Genomic DNA, 17800 nt, shown 5'->3' with positions numbered 1-17800 from the left:
TCATGGATTTCGGATGCGGTGATCTACTACCCACGCTCAGATATGAGATTTTGATCTCAATTAATTTTTAGATGTAATCTAAATATGAATTAGATATGATCTAATTACACATAGATATGATCTGTACTTGCTAAATTTTAGATTTCAGATGTATATACATACATATTAGTTTATGTCATAGATCCTGTATGGTGATTTAAATTTGATCTATGCATGCATTATAGATTAAATTATTTAATCTATGCATATTTCGCTGTAAAATTTTTGAAAATACATGCACATCACCACCACGCTTCCCATCAAATGGTATCAGAGTCAGGTTCGTTATGACATGAACATATATGCATGTAGAGTTGAAATCTAGATTTAGCAATGCATGAGATGTGTTATGAACTGATTTTAGATATAATTCAATATAAAATCAGATCTAATATAATTTAGATTTGATCTAAATTTTTGCATATATGATATATGAGTAAGATTAGATATTCTGAGTAGCAAAGTACTTGGATTGAGTAATCATCAAGCCATCCAGTCATAGGAGCAAGTAGGGTTACATGACCCTCTCTTCTCATTTAATGGGATGCTCTTCATGGCGTGTAGGGGTCCCATGAAGAAGAAAGCAAAAAGAAAATACTTACTTTCTTACAAAATTCTAGATCTTAAAATCCTAAGTGTTGTTGTATGTGATACAAGTTACGAAGAAACTAGTTACATCTAATCTTGATTCATCAAAATTGCTTTGATTGAAAATCATGAAAATTTAAATTTGATCTAAAAAATTTTATGATTTAATGTAAAAAATTTACATAAGAAATTATTTCATAACCTTAACCCATGTTGATGCTATACTTAATTAAGAATTAAAAAATATATTTTAGATCTAGAATTATAATTGAAGATTTAATGACATTGCATAAAATATGGGGCATGGGATAGCTCAAATTAGATTCTTTTAATTAGGTTAGACCTAAGGTTAGAATCAAAGACTCAATAGACTAAAAAGAGTAGTTGATCCAATCTAACCAATAGTTGATTTAGATTAGATCAAGGATACTCTAGATCAAAAATAATAGTTGTAGTTGATCGAGTCCATATCTTTGATGAAATCAAATGGACCTTGATTCAGGCTCAAAGATTGAGCCTGAGTCATTAGACTGATTAGATCGCTAGGTGACTCGAGTTGACCCATGTTGTTAAGATTAATCAATATGACTGATTTACGTACCCTGGACCGACTTGTCTCTAATCTTTCCATGATTTGATAAAGTCAGTGGGAGAATTTACGATATGTCGGTTGGACCCATTAGTCACTAATCCTTCTCATAACTTGGTGAAGTTAGTGAGAGGATTATGACTTGTTGGTCGACTGATATCCTTTAAGATATATTAACCAAATTTTTTAAATTATTAGGTCCATAAAATGAGCTAGTTATGAGGATAACTAGATCAAAGCCTCCCATTAAGGTGCGTGATAATAAGTTCAATATTCCAAATAGGCATTGAAAGTACCACATATCTGGTGTCTATTATGTATTAGAATTATCATTCATTATATGACCATCTTATTATACCTTCAGACCAATGCTCAGATTGATCGAGCCATACTCGAGCCTGGATATCTATTTTGTTGGATGCACTTGATGTTATCATGTTAATGGTTGGACCTAACCAAGATTTTCAGTGAAGGCGCCACACGCCTGCTGAAGGGATGCCTGGGGCAAAATTTGATTGCTAGAAATTATTTGGAGAAACAATTGGTTGTGAACCTACCTATGGATATACTAGAATTGGCCAAGCCACACTCGGACCTAAATACAGTCTGTGTAGATTCTAGCACCCGCTAAGAAATTAAAGTAATTCTTCGGATTGGAGGTAGAGGCCACAAATTCGTATAAAATAGTAGAAAAACCCTTAGACTAAAGTCCAAATCTTTAGGCTTAAAATAATTCATATACTAATAGATCAATTATTCTCTTTTTAGAAATGATCAAAAAATAATCGCTCTCTTCACTGCTAGACAATGAAAATATTATCAGACCTAACTTCAATAGCCAGTATCAGAAGTTGAATATAGTTTTTGAACAAATTAATTAAGAAATCTTAGGCTAATCTAAGCAGGCTTAAAAGAAAAATCAGTAAATGGTTGCTGGTCAAGATAGTTATATAATAATTCTTTGAAGTTTCTCTATTGATAATCCTACTATCAGGGTATAGAATACTGACAGTATAAGTCATGTTTGTAAATAGTTGTAAAAGATTTTAGGATAGTAGAAGGTTTGAAAATGGTAAGAGACTCCTGAATGCAAGACATGGAAGTCTGTTCCAATCTTAACATTAGGAATCATCGAACTTATTTTCAACCTTAAAGATGTCATTTTAAGTGATTGTCATTTTTGTCCAATCTTATTGATTGTGTCAATAAGTATGATTATTGTAATATCATTATGAATGATACTACAATAATGTGTAGACAATTGAAAATGATATAAACTCAGTACCATAATCTGTTAGTATAGTGTACACATCTGACTAGCATCCTAGATTAGACAATATCATTGAAGTCTGTTTTTGTTATAGTTGACTTATTCATCTTTTATTGAAAAGGGTGAATAAGCCATCAATGTTCTAAGTTATGGTACATATTGATGTATTTACACTCACGAACATTAATGCCAGAAGAAGGCTTACTACTTCATTAAAATCTCTAACAACCTATCTTGGTATGGGTGTGTCTTGCTTATGAAGCATAAATTCGAATCAATTGAAATGTTCAAATGATTCTGTAATGAGGTAGGAAAATTAACTGCAAAGAGCATTAGAATTTATCTATTTGACTGATGAAGTGAATAACTTTACAGTAAGTTTTGACATGCCTTGAAAAAAATTAATTCTCTCTTAATGAACCTCTCCTGAGATATTATTATTTAAAAAGATGTCTGAAAGAAGAATTGAATCTTGTTAGACATGGTTCGGTCCACTATGGGGTTTGCTGGTCTGCCTGAGGTCATATTTTAAAGACTACTTAATATGTGCTCGAGAACATTCCAAGCAAATCGATTACCAAAACTCCATATAGGATATGAAATTGGGTAATTTGATACTCTGTTACTTTGATGTTTGGGATGTCAAACTTATATGAAATGTTCACATACCGATTAGCTTGGATCTTGATCTGATAAATATTATTTTAGAGATATTTCTTCTACCTTCCGGATGGACATGAGATGTTCATGAATCTTAAGGCATTCTTTTTGAAAAAAAAGTTTCTTGATGAAGAAACTGATATCATTAAGAGCAATCTTGGTGAAGCTTGATAGGTAGAAGAACCAACTCTGATACAAACCAACAGAACCAGAGTTGATTAGATCAAATCCGGAGTCCGATGTAAAGGCATCCTTGAGTAGATATGGTAGAGTACCGTATCAGTCGAATAGATACTTTGATTTCTAGATTCAAGATGAAGATTTGATTTTTCATATGGATGCAATACAGGGATCTAACATTGAAAAGTGGTTTGGAGTCATTAAATCTGAAATGAAGTCTATAAAGATCAACGATGTATGGACATTCATTGGTTCATCTGAAAGGATAAGACCCATAAGGTGTGAGTGGATTTTAGATGGATAAGAGGCACAGATGGAAAGGTGAAGACCTATTAATTCTGTCTAATTGTCAAAGGATTTCATCAAGGTTATAGTGTTGACTATGACGAGATAGTTTCTTTGTGGCAATCCTCAAGTCCATTCAGATTGAATTAAGCTTCTCAGAGTTAGAATATATATTTTGAATATATGGCTTCATTAAGAATGAAGCAGAATCCTGCATGTATAAATGGGTTAATAGTTCTGTAAAATCATTCTTTGTGCTGTTTGGATGAAATTCTCTTAATCGAAAATGATATCCCTACATTACAGAGAATAAAAGTTAGGTTGTCATCTCTGTTCTTTATAAAGATTTGGAAGGTTATGAGAACCATCCTTAAATATTTATGAAATATTAAGGACTAATGGTTCGCTTATGGAGAATCTGACTTAAAACCTGTGGAATACTGATTATAGTTTTTAGTCGGATGAAAATGATAAAGTTGTGTCAGATTGTATTTTTATCCTAAAAAGATGAGCGACATACTGAAAAAGTTTTATGCAATAGTTAGTAGCCAATTTTATTTGCGATACGGAGTTCTTTGCAGCATTTGATACTGGTAAAGAAGTTATTTGGTTATGAAAATTCATTAGCGAGCTTGAAGAGACACCCTCCATTGATGGTCCAGTTCTTTTGTATTAACAGCACTACTAGAGCCATAGCTCAAGCTGAAGAACTGATGTTCCATCTGTGAACTAAACACTTTCTGTATTGCAATCACCTTGTTCGATAAGATCGAAATAAAGTCAACCTCAGGAAGATCGACTGAAAGGAGAACTTGACCGACCCATTAACTAGAGCAATCAGATCTAATGAGTTCGATGATTTAAAATGGAAGATGGGTATTTGATACCAATCTGATTGACTTTAGTCCAAGTGGGAGTTGTTGAAAAATATGTCCTAAAGCCAATCATCGAGGTTAATAGATGATTGTGCTCTATATAAGTATATGAATTATAAAATGATAAATGTTATCTGGCAGATTTATTATAAGAAATATATCTTCTAAAATAGAACTTATATGTTATAATGAAGTCCTTAGAACTACTACCAAAATGATAAAGGAAGATTTATTATGTGATTTTTAAATTCTGCTCATGACTAAATGATACAATTGTCACAAGGACGATAATTGTATCGAGTGTAGGTCATTGTATGTCATATTAGTTGGTTGTCTTCTTAACCAAGACGTATGGTGATACGGGTATGGCATACGGATGATATATAGGAGTATATTTTACTGAGCGTGATCACTTTCGGAGTACTCTGCTATCAAGGACTGCTCTGATGGGATATGGGTATATGTGTCCCTCGGATCTAAGGCTACCTCGGTGATTTGCAAGCAACTCACTGTACTTTGGTATCGGACTATCCGAATTTTTAATTCGGTGATGGAAGATTTTTGGGTACAGTCAAGTACTTATGAAGTCTAAGTGCGAGTCAAGGTGGGATTGATCGCTCCAAGTAAAATTAGAGATGATGCATCATTATGTTTCAATTCAGTAAAACTTTGACCAAAGTAATCCTAGTGAGGAGTCACAGGATTTTCGAGGTTGAGATACAATGTGGACTACTTATCCTGGATTGACAGTTTAACTCAAAGTCATCTTTAAGCATCGAGTGTCAAAGGGATGAATTATACGGTAACTATATCCACATAGGTTCTAGAGTGTTACTGGACATACATTCGACCTATCCGGATATTGAGTCTCATTGCTAGATGGTTACATCGATTAGTACAGAAATTATTCTTGTGCTATCAGTTTATGTTCGAACCTATGGGGTCACACACATAGAAGTACTTGTCTGATCAAATGGTTGATTGACGATTATGAATCATTAAAGGGTTTAATTATCAATTTGATTGATGATTAATCCTATGCAAAGGTTGCAATAAATATTTACTAATAGTTGGTAAATTAGAAGAATAATTAATTAATAATATGATTGTTAATTGACTTAATTTGATTGAGCAATGGGGATTGGATTAGATCTAATTGAATTGGATTCAATTAGATTGGCTTTGGATTAATTGGATACAGCCCTATTGAATAACAGGGCTTATTCCAATTGATCTTAGAGATGTATGAATTTAAAATTATTCTAAATTGAATATAATTTAATTAATTTTATATAGGCTTGAATTAGATCTAATTCTATGGAATAATAGGTTTGATTGGATCAAGCCCTAATATCAAATGAAGCACCTGATCTCCATTTAGAATCAATCTTTGGATCAATGGGACTTTAAACTAACTAATTACAAATTTAATTGGGGTCTAATAATTGGGTTAGGATCTAATTAGTTAGTTGGTTATAACTAATTCCTAAGTTAGTTAGGATTGGGTCCAAGAATTAGTTAGAATTTGATCAAGATCTTGAATCCTATTTGGAATAGGACTAAACCTAAACCAAGCCACCCCATGTGATAATTAATTCTTCATGCCCTACTCTCTTTAACATGAGATCCCATGCCCCAAAAGAAGTGTGCACCCTTTCCTCTCTTCCATGGAAAATAGGACATCTCTCCCCTCCTTTTCTTGTCGCCAAATATAAAAAGGGGGGTCCAAGAGTTGGACGCCCCAAACTCCACATGCCCAACCCCTTTTTCTCCTCATCTTCATGTGATTTTGTGAGGCTTTCCTTGTTGATTTTTAGACATCAAAGAGATACTTTTCTGCTAGTTATACAATAAAAAATTAGAGAAGAAAAATTCTTCCCAACGAGAGAAAGTCAAGGAAGAAGATGGATCTTCTTTTTTATGCGTGGCCTTGAAGAAGAAGGAGTTCTTCTTCCATATTTTTTTTTATTTTTTTTCAAGATAAAAATTAGATTAAATCTAATTTTTAATATATAAATTTAGAAAAAAAATATCAAAAAAAATCTGATTGGGGTTTGGGGCTTTTTGAAGTTTTAGATCAAGGAAGAAGAAGGATCTTTTTTCTTGTGCACAGCCTTAAAGAAGAAAAAGTTTTTCTTTTAATTTTTTTTATTTTTTTAAAATAAAAATTAAATTAAATTTGATTTTTAATATGATGATTTAGAAAAAAAATATCAAAAAAAATTTGATTGGTGTTTGGGACTTTTTGAAGTTTTAGATCAAGGAAGAAGATGGATTTTCTTTTTTGTACGCAGCCTTGAAGAAGGAGTTCTTCTTTCAGATTTTTTTTTAATTTTTTTAAGATAAAAATTAGATTAGATCTGATTTTTAACATAAAAATTTAAAAAAAAATATCAAAAAAATTTGCTTGGGTATTTGGGGATCTCTAGAGTTCTAGATCAAGAAGAAAAAAGGAGAAGAAGAGAGAAGAACGGTTCTTCTCTTGGATCTCTCTTTGAATTTTTTTAGATCTCAAGATTTCATATGATTTTTAGCATGAGAAATTAGATTAGATCTAATTTTTATCATAAAAAATCAGAGAAAAAATTTTTTCTTAGGGGTGTGAAAGAAAGAGAGAAAGATTCTCTCTTATACATGAAAAATTAAGAAAAAAAGATTCTTCTCTTGATCGCTATTATAGAGATCAGATGCATAGATCCAAGAAGAAAAAGAGAGTCTCCTTATTCTTCATCTCCATCATGTTCCTCTTAGATCAGCCAAAGAATGGTGTCCTTGCGAATTAGCAATCCCGGGGAGATCGATCAGCACAAGAACTTTATGTGGATACCTGTAGAGGTCGGATGCATGTGCGGCTGCCAAGCATCAGTAAGAACCATCTATCATGGATTTTGGATGCGGTGATCTACTATCTACACTCAGGTATGAGATTTTGATCTCAATTAATTTTTAGATATAATCTAAATATGAATTAGATATGATCTAATTACACATAGATATGATCTGCACTTGCTAAATTTTAGATTTCAGATGTATATAAATGTATATTAATTTATGTCATAGATCTTGTATGGTAATTTAGATTTGATCTATGCATACATTATAGATTAAATTATTTAATCTATGCATATTCCGCTGTAAAATTTTTGAAAATACATGCACATCACCCACCATGCTTTCCATCAAATGGTTCGTGGCAGCCATTGATAAGAAGAGTCGGACAAATGCCATCTTAGCAATAGGAGAGAATATGTCTCTATAATCAAGATAAAAAATCTGAGTATAGCCCTTAGCCACAAGACGTGCTTTCAAATGATCCACCTATCCATCAGGACCCACTTTAATAGTAAAAATCCATCGACAACCAACTATAGATTTTTCAGGAGGGAAAGGAATAATAGTCCATGTGTTATTAGATTCCAAGGCTATCATCTCATCAATCATCGCCTGACGCTTTTTTGGATGGGAAAGTATTTCCTGGGTAGTTTTAGAAATAGAAATGGAAGACAAGACAGAAATAAGGGAACAATGAGATGAAGATAAACGATGATAGCTCAAGAAATTATAAATAGGATGAGGATTATGAGTAGAGTGTATACCTTTATGGAGAGCTACAGACCAGTTAGTGGAGTGCTCCGGTAGGCCCGAGGCAGGTGGAGATGCTAGAGCGGGAAATGAATCACCTGAATTTTAAGCAGGAATAGTTTTCAAAATTTTAGATTGGTCGATACTGATAAGTGATAAGAGGGTGTGGTGAAGAATATATTGGCTGAGCAAGCAGAGCAGGAGGTTTGAAAGAAACAGAGATTGACAGATCAAGATAGAAAATCGATAAAAGCTGAGAGATGGATTCAAACTCCATCAGTGAGCTGAAATAAGGTGTGTCCTCAAAGAAGGTGATATCTGCAGACATATAAAATTGATGTGTGGAAGAAGAATAACATCGATATCCCTTCTGAACCCAAGAGTAACCAAGAAAAATATATTTAATAGTGCGGGCAGACAGTTTATTAAGACCTGAAGAAAGATCATGCACAAAATAGGTAGAACCAAAAACATGAGGGGAAATAATGTAAAGAGGGTCCTTAAGAAATAAAAGAGAATGAGGTACTTGATTATTTAAAACAGATGATGGCATTCAATTTATCAAGTAACCAGTAGTGATGACAGCATCATCCCAAAATTTTAAATATGCATGAGCATGTAATAAAAGAGTACGAGCTGTCTTAATAATATGATGATATTTTCTTTTGGTTCTGTTATTTTATTGTGGAGTATGTGGATAGACGGACCGATGAATCATATCATGAGATGCCATAAAAGAATTGAAGAGAGCAAAAAAATATTCTTTTGCATTATCACTATGCAAAATGCGAATAGGATATTCAAACTGAGTTTGAATTTTATTGTAAAAGTTTTAAAAAATAGTAAACAACTCTGAATAATTTTTCATTAAGAATATCTAAGTATATCTTAAAAAATCATCAATAAAAGTAACAAGGTATCTATATCCTAAGATAGAACTGACACGACTAGGACGCCAAACATCAGAATGAATGATGTCAAAAGGAGACTCTACTTGATTATCTACCTTACTTGGAAAGGATGTCCGAACATGTTTTTCAAGCTGATACGACTCACATTCTAAAGACTGCAAATGAGAGAGATGATAAATCATCTTTCTTAGCTTATTTAGACTCGGATGACTCAAACGACAGTGAAGGAGACTAAGAGACTCTGTGACAGCACATATGGTAGAGGATGGAGCCTAGAGATAATAAAGTCCTTGTGATTCAGATCCTACGTCAATCATCTGTCCCATACTCCAGTCCTGTATAATAAAAGAATCAATAGTAAAGGTTATAAAGCAGTCAAAAGTGCGATTAAGTTGACTAATAGAAATCAAATTAAAGGAGCAATTTGGTATAAAAAGAACAGAATTTAATGATAAAGAAGGAAAAGGTGTAGCCAAACCAATGCCAGTGGCTTTAGTTTTAGAGCCATTGGCGAGGGTGATGTAATGTGGTGTCTTGAGAGATGATAATTTTGAGAAAAGAAAAGGATTACCAGCTATATGATCAGAAGCATCAGAATCTAAAATTCAGGATCCACTAAACAAAGAATGAGAGAGACAAACCATAGCATTACTAGTATGGGCAACAGTAGCTGAAGATGAAGCTCGTTGGGCCACTTTAAATTGAAAATACTTCTTGTATTTACTGTCTGATAAAATATTTTGGTTGTCACTCTCAATATCTGGTGTCTGAGATGGTATCACATTAGCTGATTTCTCTGAAAAATCATGCAAAGAATAGCACCGATCTTGAGTATGGCCCAAGCGATTGTAAAAGGAACATTGAAGATGATTATCAAATCTATGGCCCCCTGTACCACCACCATGACCATGGCCTCAGCCTGTACGGTCAGTCATATTAGAGACAAAGGCAGAAGATTCTGAGACTGTTTGGAAACCAACTCTAAATGCTGCTTCTGGAGAAAGAACTCATAACAAACGATCAATAAGATCCTCCACTGTAGGAATATTAGGATTTATTAGAACTTGATTCCGAATAGAGTCAAAATCTTTATGAAGACTATAGAGAACGAACATCATATACATGTTGTTAAGCTCGTCCAGCATCTTCTGAAGGTTATCACCGGTCAGTATCAACTTGATTTCTTCAATGGTAGATTTAGCTTTGTTTAGATATTGATCCATCATTTTGAGTATTGCCAGGTTATGGACAGAATCATACAGATGTTGTATATCATTGAAATAGATGCTCTAAGCTTTCTTCCATATGTCATAGCATGTTTTATATAAGCAGAAGTGCACTAATAGCTTTAGATCAATAAACTGCCATAACAAGGACACCAACTGATAATCAGCCTTTTTCCATTGATCTCTCTTATTAGCATCGATATCTTCTACCCTGTTGGTTAGATGCTTGGAGAGTCCTTGACCTAAAAACTATACATCAACAGAAGCATACCAATCCAAAAAATTTTTATCATTGAGTTTCTCTGATGTTATGGTGGGAGTGCCAGAGAAAGCAAAGGAAAAAAAGCCCTTCTTCAAATCTGATGTGGAAGCCATGAGAGAATGATTTTGTTGAATAGATCTGACGATGAGATGATGATCAAAAATAGGGGCGGAACGGCAAAAACTAAAACAGGGGCAGGAACATAAGAAAAGGACAGAGACAGTGTTACCAAGGCTTGCCGGAAAGATACATGCCAAGGAGATCCTGTTGACTAGAAGCTTTTCAACAGAGGACAGTGGGTTCACCGAATTTTGACAAAGGCTCTGATACCAACTTAAGACTGTTAATAATTAGAATTACTTATATATTTTTCATGTTACAAGAGGCTTTATATATAGAGTAATAAAAATCTAGGTACAATGAATCTATTGATCTCCTAATGATATATTTTTTAAACAGGATTTGATATATTTTTTGTTTAGGATTATACAGATTTCTCGAATCAATTACAATAGAAAATAAAACAAACGACAAATATCTCCTATTCTAGATATGAAAATATATAAATTACAATCCATGATTTGTAGATATAAATCAAGGGATATAGAGATATCAATCAACAGATATGAATAAGATTAACTTATTCATTTCTTATGTCACCCAAGATTTCTTTTTTCCCCCTCCTATCCCCTAATAGGGCATGCAGATACATGTTGATATTTGATTATTGTGTCTATGATGGTTAGATTTCGAGCATTTAAGAATGTGACTATCGCTTATGTTGTTTTATTTTGATTTGAATATTTTTCTGATTAATGATCAAGTGGTACATGCAGATATAATTTTGCAACAATTACACGCATAGTGTATGTCAAAATATTGAATGTTCTAACATTTTTTAAGTGTTGCATAACTTTTTTTTAGTCCATTGCATAAAAATTGTCCATCTTTCTAAATATGCATTTTGTTTATGTTGCAGGCACGGCTAATTACAATCTCCTTAGTTCTCTGTAAGGTTGGTTTGGTCAAATTGTTTATTAAAGTTGTAAGTCTGTAAAATATGTTCCATCTTTTTTTCTATTTCTTTTTCTCTGAGAATAATACATGCTTACATCTCTTCCTTTGCTTACAGGCTTTTGATCTTCTGGACATGCTAAAAGAGGAGGAAGAGATGCTTCTTGCTATGAAAGAAAAACAATCGAAGGTATTACTACACAATGTTATTTATTTATTTATTATGGGGGTGGGGGGAGGCAAGCAGTGCTGCTGAGTGTTGTTTAGACTTTAGAGATATTTTGATGTTAATTGTAGGGGTCGTAACTTCCCATTTCGAGTCATTTCGATATCTTTGGTAAATGGTTCAAACTTGACTTGGACCACATCTGTCTTGTCACATGTTTATGCCTGTCATTTTGAACCTGTACACTTTGGCATCTCAGCCACTTTGACTAGCCCTATTCAATAAGTTTGATGTTTGTTCAACATGTATAATCTCTAGGCTTGACCTGACTCAATCCAATTGACTGAATTCATTGACCTTTCCTCGCTTGCATGCCACCTACGATTAAAAAAGGGAAAAGGAAGAAAAACATGGCATGACTTCTAATTTGTAGCATTTGCTCTTAACACAAAACCATGATAATTTTGAATTGAAAACCAACAGAAGTAATAAAAGGAAATAAAAAAAAATTAAAGTCTTCTTATGTCTGGAGATATTGGAAAGCTAATTTAAACACTATTCTGATGATTTAAGCCTCACTTATTACCTTTTCCATTTACTATGCCACCCTATTTTGTTTGCTATTCTAAGGGCTTAGTTTCTGGCCTGAGTCATGCTTCATGCCAGTCACTGATTCACTCAATGACCCTTGGACTTGTCATCTGTTTTTCATATTTCTTGCATCCGGTGCTTACCAGCCTAGTTTTTGTATCATCTCTTGTAAAATCATCAATTTTATTGGAGTCTTTATTGATAAATTCTCGCATTTTTATTTAAACTTGGCTACCATATTATAAATGTCCATATCAAACACCAAGCTTGGTGGTTAATTTAAAGGTGTGCAGCCATAATGGGATTGCCAATTGTATTGATAAATTATTATTGGTAATAAGAGAGTGCTATGTTAGCAGAGAGTATAATACAGCAATGGTAATATACACAATTTGGAAAAAGAAGTGATTGATTTTGAACGATCAGATTTCTTATGATAGTGGTGTTCTACAAACCAGTGGATCATTCTTTTTCTTTCTTTTGCTATTATAATTCTAACCAAACTATATGGTAGGAAGGGGACAGAGAATATATTCGCGAGATTCTTGATGAGCGTACGAAAAGATCTGAAACTTGGCATCGCAATGCTGCAAGTCAAGCACCATTTAAACCTGCAGACCCCATCACTTGCGCAACTTTTGCTCAGGATGTTACTGAAGGGAGAGCAAACATTTCACAAGCACATGAACATAAACACCAGCCTCTAATATTTGGACCTGCAAGGCTCGTGGGTGGGAGATTAATAAGTGAGAGGGAAGGAATGACAGCACAAGTCTTCCAACCAGACTACAGGTATGCTTCAAAGTTCATAAGAGGCTTAAATATTAAGTATTTTAGTTTAAATATTTTTTAATTTTGGGATGAAGCCATCTCAATTTTGAGTGTAAGCTTTTTCAAGTTTGGATGATAGATAGCCCCTCATTAAAGGATTATCATGCAATACCATAGAACATAAAGATCTTCACCTAAATTTGTGCATACAATTTTAGGCATTGAAGATGCACATTGTTTTGTTCGAAAGAAATTCTTACCTCCACAGAGCTGCCATACCTAAGGGTTCAACTAGAATATGAGACGAATGTATATCTAAGTTGGTGACCAAATAAAGGTTGGCCTAATTCATGAGACTTCTGCCATTATGAGATTTAGGGAGGGTCAAATGTGCACTGTCTTACTCCTGCATGTGGAGATATTGTTTCCATGTTTTGAACTCATGGCGTCCAGCTTACAATAGAGCACCATTATCATTGTGTCAAGACTCACTCTCTATGTCAAGTTGGGGACTATTGACCTAATTTATCCAATGGACTGTTGTAAAATTTGCACTTGCTGACAACAAAGCCAGATATTACTAAATATAGTATTAACTATGCAGGGTTAGATGGCAAGTATACTTTTGATATTTTTATGATATTTTGATTAAAATTATTATATTTATGTTAAAATTATGACATCCTATAGGTAAAATACTTTTCAAAGATAGTTTTGACAATATTATGACATCGTAGATCAAAATTATGATATTTTAAATTAATATTATAATATTTTATAGATAAAATATCTCAAAATAGATATTTTTTGATACTTTTATAACATCCTAACTCAAAATTATGATATTCTATATTAAAATTATAACATCCTATAAGTAAAATGCCTTTCAATGATAGTTTTGATAATATTATGATATTCTAGATAAAAATATATAATTTTAATATAGAATATCAAAATTTTGAGTTAGAATATTATAAAATTATTAAAAATATTAATTTTTAAAATTTTATATACAAAATATCATTATATTAATTTAGAATATCATAATTTTGATCTAAGATATCATAATATTATCAAAACTATCTTCGAAAGATATTTTTACCTATAAGATATCATAATTTTAATATAAAATATTATAATTTTAATTTAGAATATTATAAAAATATCAAAAAGTATACGTCGGAGGTATTTTACATATAGGATATCATAATATTAATCTAAAATACTATAATTTTGATTCAAAATATTATAAAAATATTAAAAAATTTATTTAAAAAATATTTTATCTATAAGATATCATAATATTAACTTAAAATATCATAATTTTGATTCTACGATACTATAATATTGTTAAAACAATCTTCGAAAGATGTGAATATCATAATTTTGATTTGAGATATCATAAAAATATTAAAAAGTATCCATTTTGAGAAGTTTTATGTACAAAATATCATAGTATTAATCTACAATATCATAATTTTGATGTAGAATGTCATAATATTGTCAAAACTACTTTTGAAAGATATTTTATCTATAAGATGTCATAATTTTAATACAAAATATTATAGTTTTAATCTAAATATTATAAAATATCAATAGATATATTTGAGAGATATTTTACCTACAGAATATCATAATATTTATTTAAAATACTATAATTTTGATTTAGAATATCGTAATATTATCAAAACTATCATCAAAAGATATTTTATCTATAAAATTTTATAATTTTAACATAAAATATCAAAATTTTGAATCAAGATATCATAAACATATCAAAAAATATATATTTTAAGATATTTTACCAACAGAATATCATAATATTAATATAAAATATCATAATTTTGATCTAGGATATCAAAATATTATCAAAACTATCTTCGAAAGATATTTTATCTATAGGATATTATAATTTTAATATAGAATACTATAATTTTGATCCAAAATATTATAAAAATATCAAAAAGTATACTTTGGAGGAGTTTTACCTATAAGATGTCATAATATTAACATAGAATATCATAATAATATCAAAAAATTTATTTAAGAGGTGTTTTACTATAGGATGTTATAATATTAAGTTAGAATATCATAATTTTGATTTAAGATGTCATAATATTATCAAAACTATCTTTAGAAAGTATTTTACCTATAAGATGTCATAATTTTAATATGAAATATCATAATTTTGATCCAAGATATCATAAAAATATCAAAAAATATTTATTTTGAGGTGTTTTACATAAAGAATGTTATAATATTAATTTAGAATGTTAATTTTGATTTAGGATGTCATAATATTGTTAAAACTAATTTTGAAAAATATTTTATCTATGAGATATCATAATTTTAATATAAAATATTATAAATTTAATCTATAATATTATATTAATATTAAAAAATATACTTGAAAGGTATTTTATCTATAGGATGTCATAATATTAACCTATAATATTATAATTTTGAAGTAGAATGTCATAATATTATTAAAATTATTTTTGGATGATATTTTATCTATAAGATATCATAATTTTGATCTAAAATATTATAATTTTGATCCAGTATATCATAAAAATATCAAAAAATATCTATTTTGAAATATTTTACCTATAAGATGTGATAGTATTAATCTAGAATGTCATAATTTTGACCTAAGATATCATAATATTATCAAAATAATTTTTAAAATATATTTTATCTATAAGATATTATAATTTTAACATAGAATGTCATAATTTTGATCCAGTATGTCATAAAATTATTAAAAAAATATTAATTTTAAAATATTTTACCTATAGAATGTCATTGTATTAATCTAGAATGTTATAATTTTGATTTAAGATATCATAATATTATTAAAATAATTTTTGAAATATGTTTATTTACGAGATATCATAATTTTAATATAAAATATTATAATTTTGACTTAAGATATCATAAAATTATCAAAAAATATCAATTTTGAGGTACTTTATCTATAAAATATCATAATTTTTACTTATAATGTTATAATATGAACCTATAATACTATAATTATGGCTATGGATGTTATAATATTATCAAAAACTATTCTACATAGAAATCATGATATCCTAACTTATTATATAACTTTTTAAAAAAATATATATAATATGCTGTGTTCAAAACTGAAAGAAGAACTTCATTTGAACCTATCTAATGCATTAATATCGTTTAACTACTAAAGGAGTTGCTGTAATAAAGAAACTATAAAAAAGTTATAATAAAAGATTTACAGATGACATTTTAGCTCCTCATCGGTGGAATATATTGTTTGGATAGATAATAATATGTAGATGCTAACCAACAACTTCGGACACCTAGATGCTGAAGCAGAAGTTTAATAAAATAAGGATGAAGAGAGAGAAGCGTAATATTCATAATGTTCAACCAGACTGCAAAAAAGTAAAAATATTATCTTGAAAGAAAATGATATTTTCATCATGTTTAATTTAAAAAATTGATTATGATATATATTAAATATATTTGATGATGGCACAGCACTATTTTTTTTTTTTAATTTATTTATGTCTATAGATGCCCGATGTGTTGTGAAGCTACATCCGCCAGGTCGCGCCATGAAAATGCTGCGTGCAGGTGGTGTATAAAGAATTTCTCATTGTCCAATTCCCTATCATTTGCTTGGACGGTTGGTCTGCTGCTTTACTCGGGCCATGAGCTTGTAGACTGTAGCGAACCTGAACCGAAAAAAATCGGACGAACCGGTCGGACCGGCATCCAGAGGCTGACGTAATCGACTAATGGAATAAGCGGCGCCCTAACGGTCAAACCGTATGTCCTCCTCCAGTCTTTCCTCCTCCTCCGCCATCCTCCTCGGCTCCTCCCGAACCTTCATCGTTGGAATCCACTGCCCGATCGGTGGTCAAAACCGCTTTCAAACTTGCGCCAGCCTCCACCCATCCGGCCAACTGTGTTCTCTACCTCCCCCACCTCTGTTTTTCTTTCCCTGCATCAAACCTCGCTCGCGGTCCCGGCTGCTTCGTCGGACCAGAAGTGTGCGGTCCCGATTGACTTCGAAAAGGAGGAGAAGGAGAAGGAGAAGACGCCTCAAACTCATCGCTGCTCGCCATGAAAGCGGTTTCATCACACTACACCTAAATTTTACCTTCTGTATGGCTCCTCTATGTCTCTCTCATCCTCGCTGCCATCAGTTAGATTCATAGCTGGAGCATATGATTTCATGCTTTCAATGGAGTTCTACGAGCTTCATGTCTTCTTGGACGTCATATCTGTTTCATCTCTTGTTAGCTTCTAGGTTTGAGAGTAAAACAAATTAAGCCACTCTTTTCCCCAAGATCTCTTTCTCTCGGTGTCTGTCTCGCTTTGCCTCTTCTCACTTTCGGTCCTCTTCATTTCTTATACATGATCAGATTCAAATGACATCTACCAAATCCAATAGTTGACGGGGCCAAAGTCTGAGATTTAGTGGTAAGTCACTGACATATTTGTTAATACTTTATGTGTTCTATGTTGTGTATTGTAATTGGTCATATTGGCGTAGCCTTAAAGGAAGCAGCCGCACTACTTGAAGTTGGTGCTGTGTAGGATCTAGTACCACATGGTACAGCAAGAAGAAAAAAAAAAAAAGAAACACAATATAAATACGTAGATTGACATCAAGCCTACCTTCATGGGGCGTGCAAGCTTCACTACGAGAGAATAAAATAAAAATTAATACAAGAAGAACTCATCACTCAACTCTTGTACAAGAGTTTCTCAATAAAAATTTCTAAAACCCTTACAAAAGCTCTC

General features: G+C 31.7%; 1 pseudogene; it reads left to right on the top strand.

The window, feature by feature from the left end:
• Nucleotides 1–17120, top strand: part of LOC105049172 (PP2A regulatory subunit TAP46-like) — a 50917-nt pseudogene extending 33797 nt beyond the window's left edge.
• Nucleotides 17121–17800: the final 680 nt, after the last annotated feature.

Source organism: Elaeis guineensis, chromosome 7 (assembly GCF_000442705.2).
Source record: "Elaeis guineensis isolate ETL-2024a chromosome 7, EG11, whole genome shotgun sequence".
In the NCBI taxonomy this organism is placed as follows: domain Eukaryota; kingdom Viridiplantae; phylum Streptophyta; class Magnoliopsida; order Arecales; family Arecaceae; genus Elaeis; species Elaeis guineensis.
This window is presented reverse-complemented; position numbering and strand designations above follow the sequence as displayed.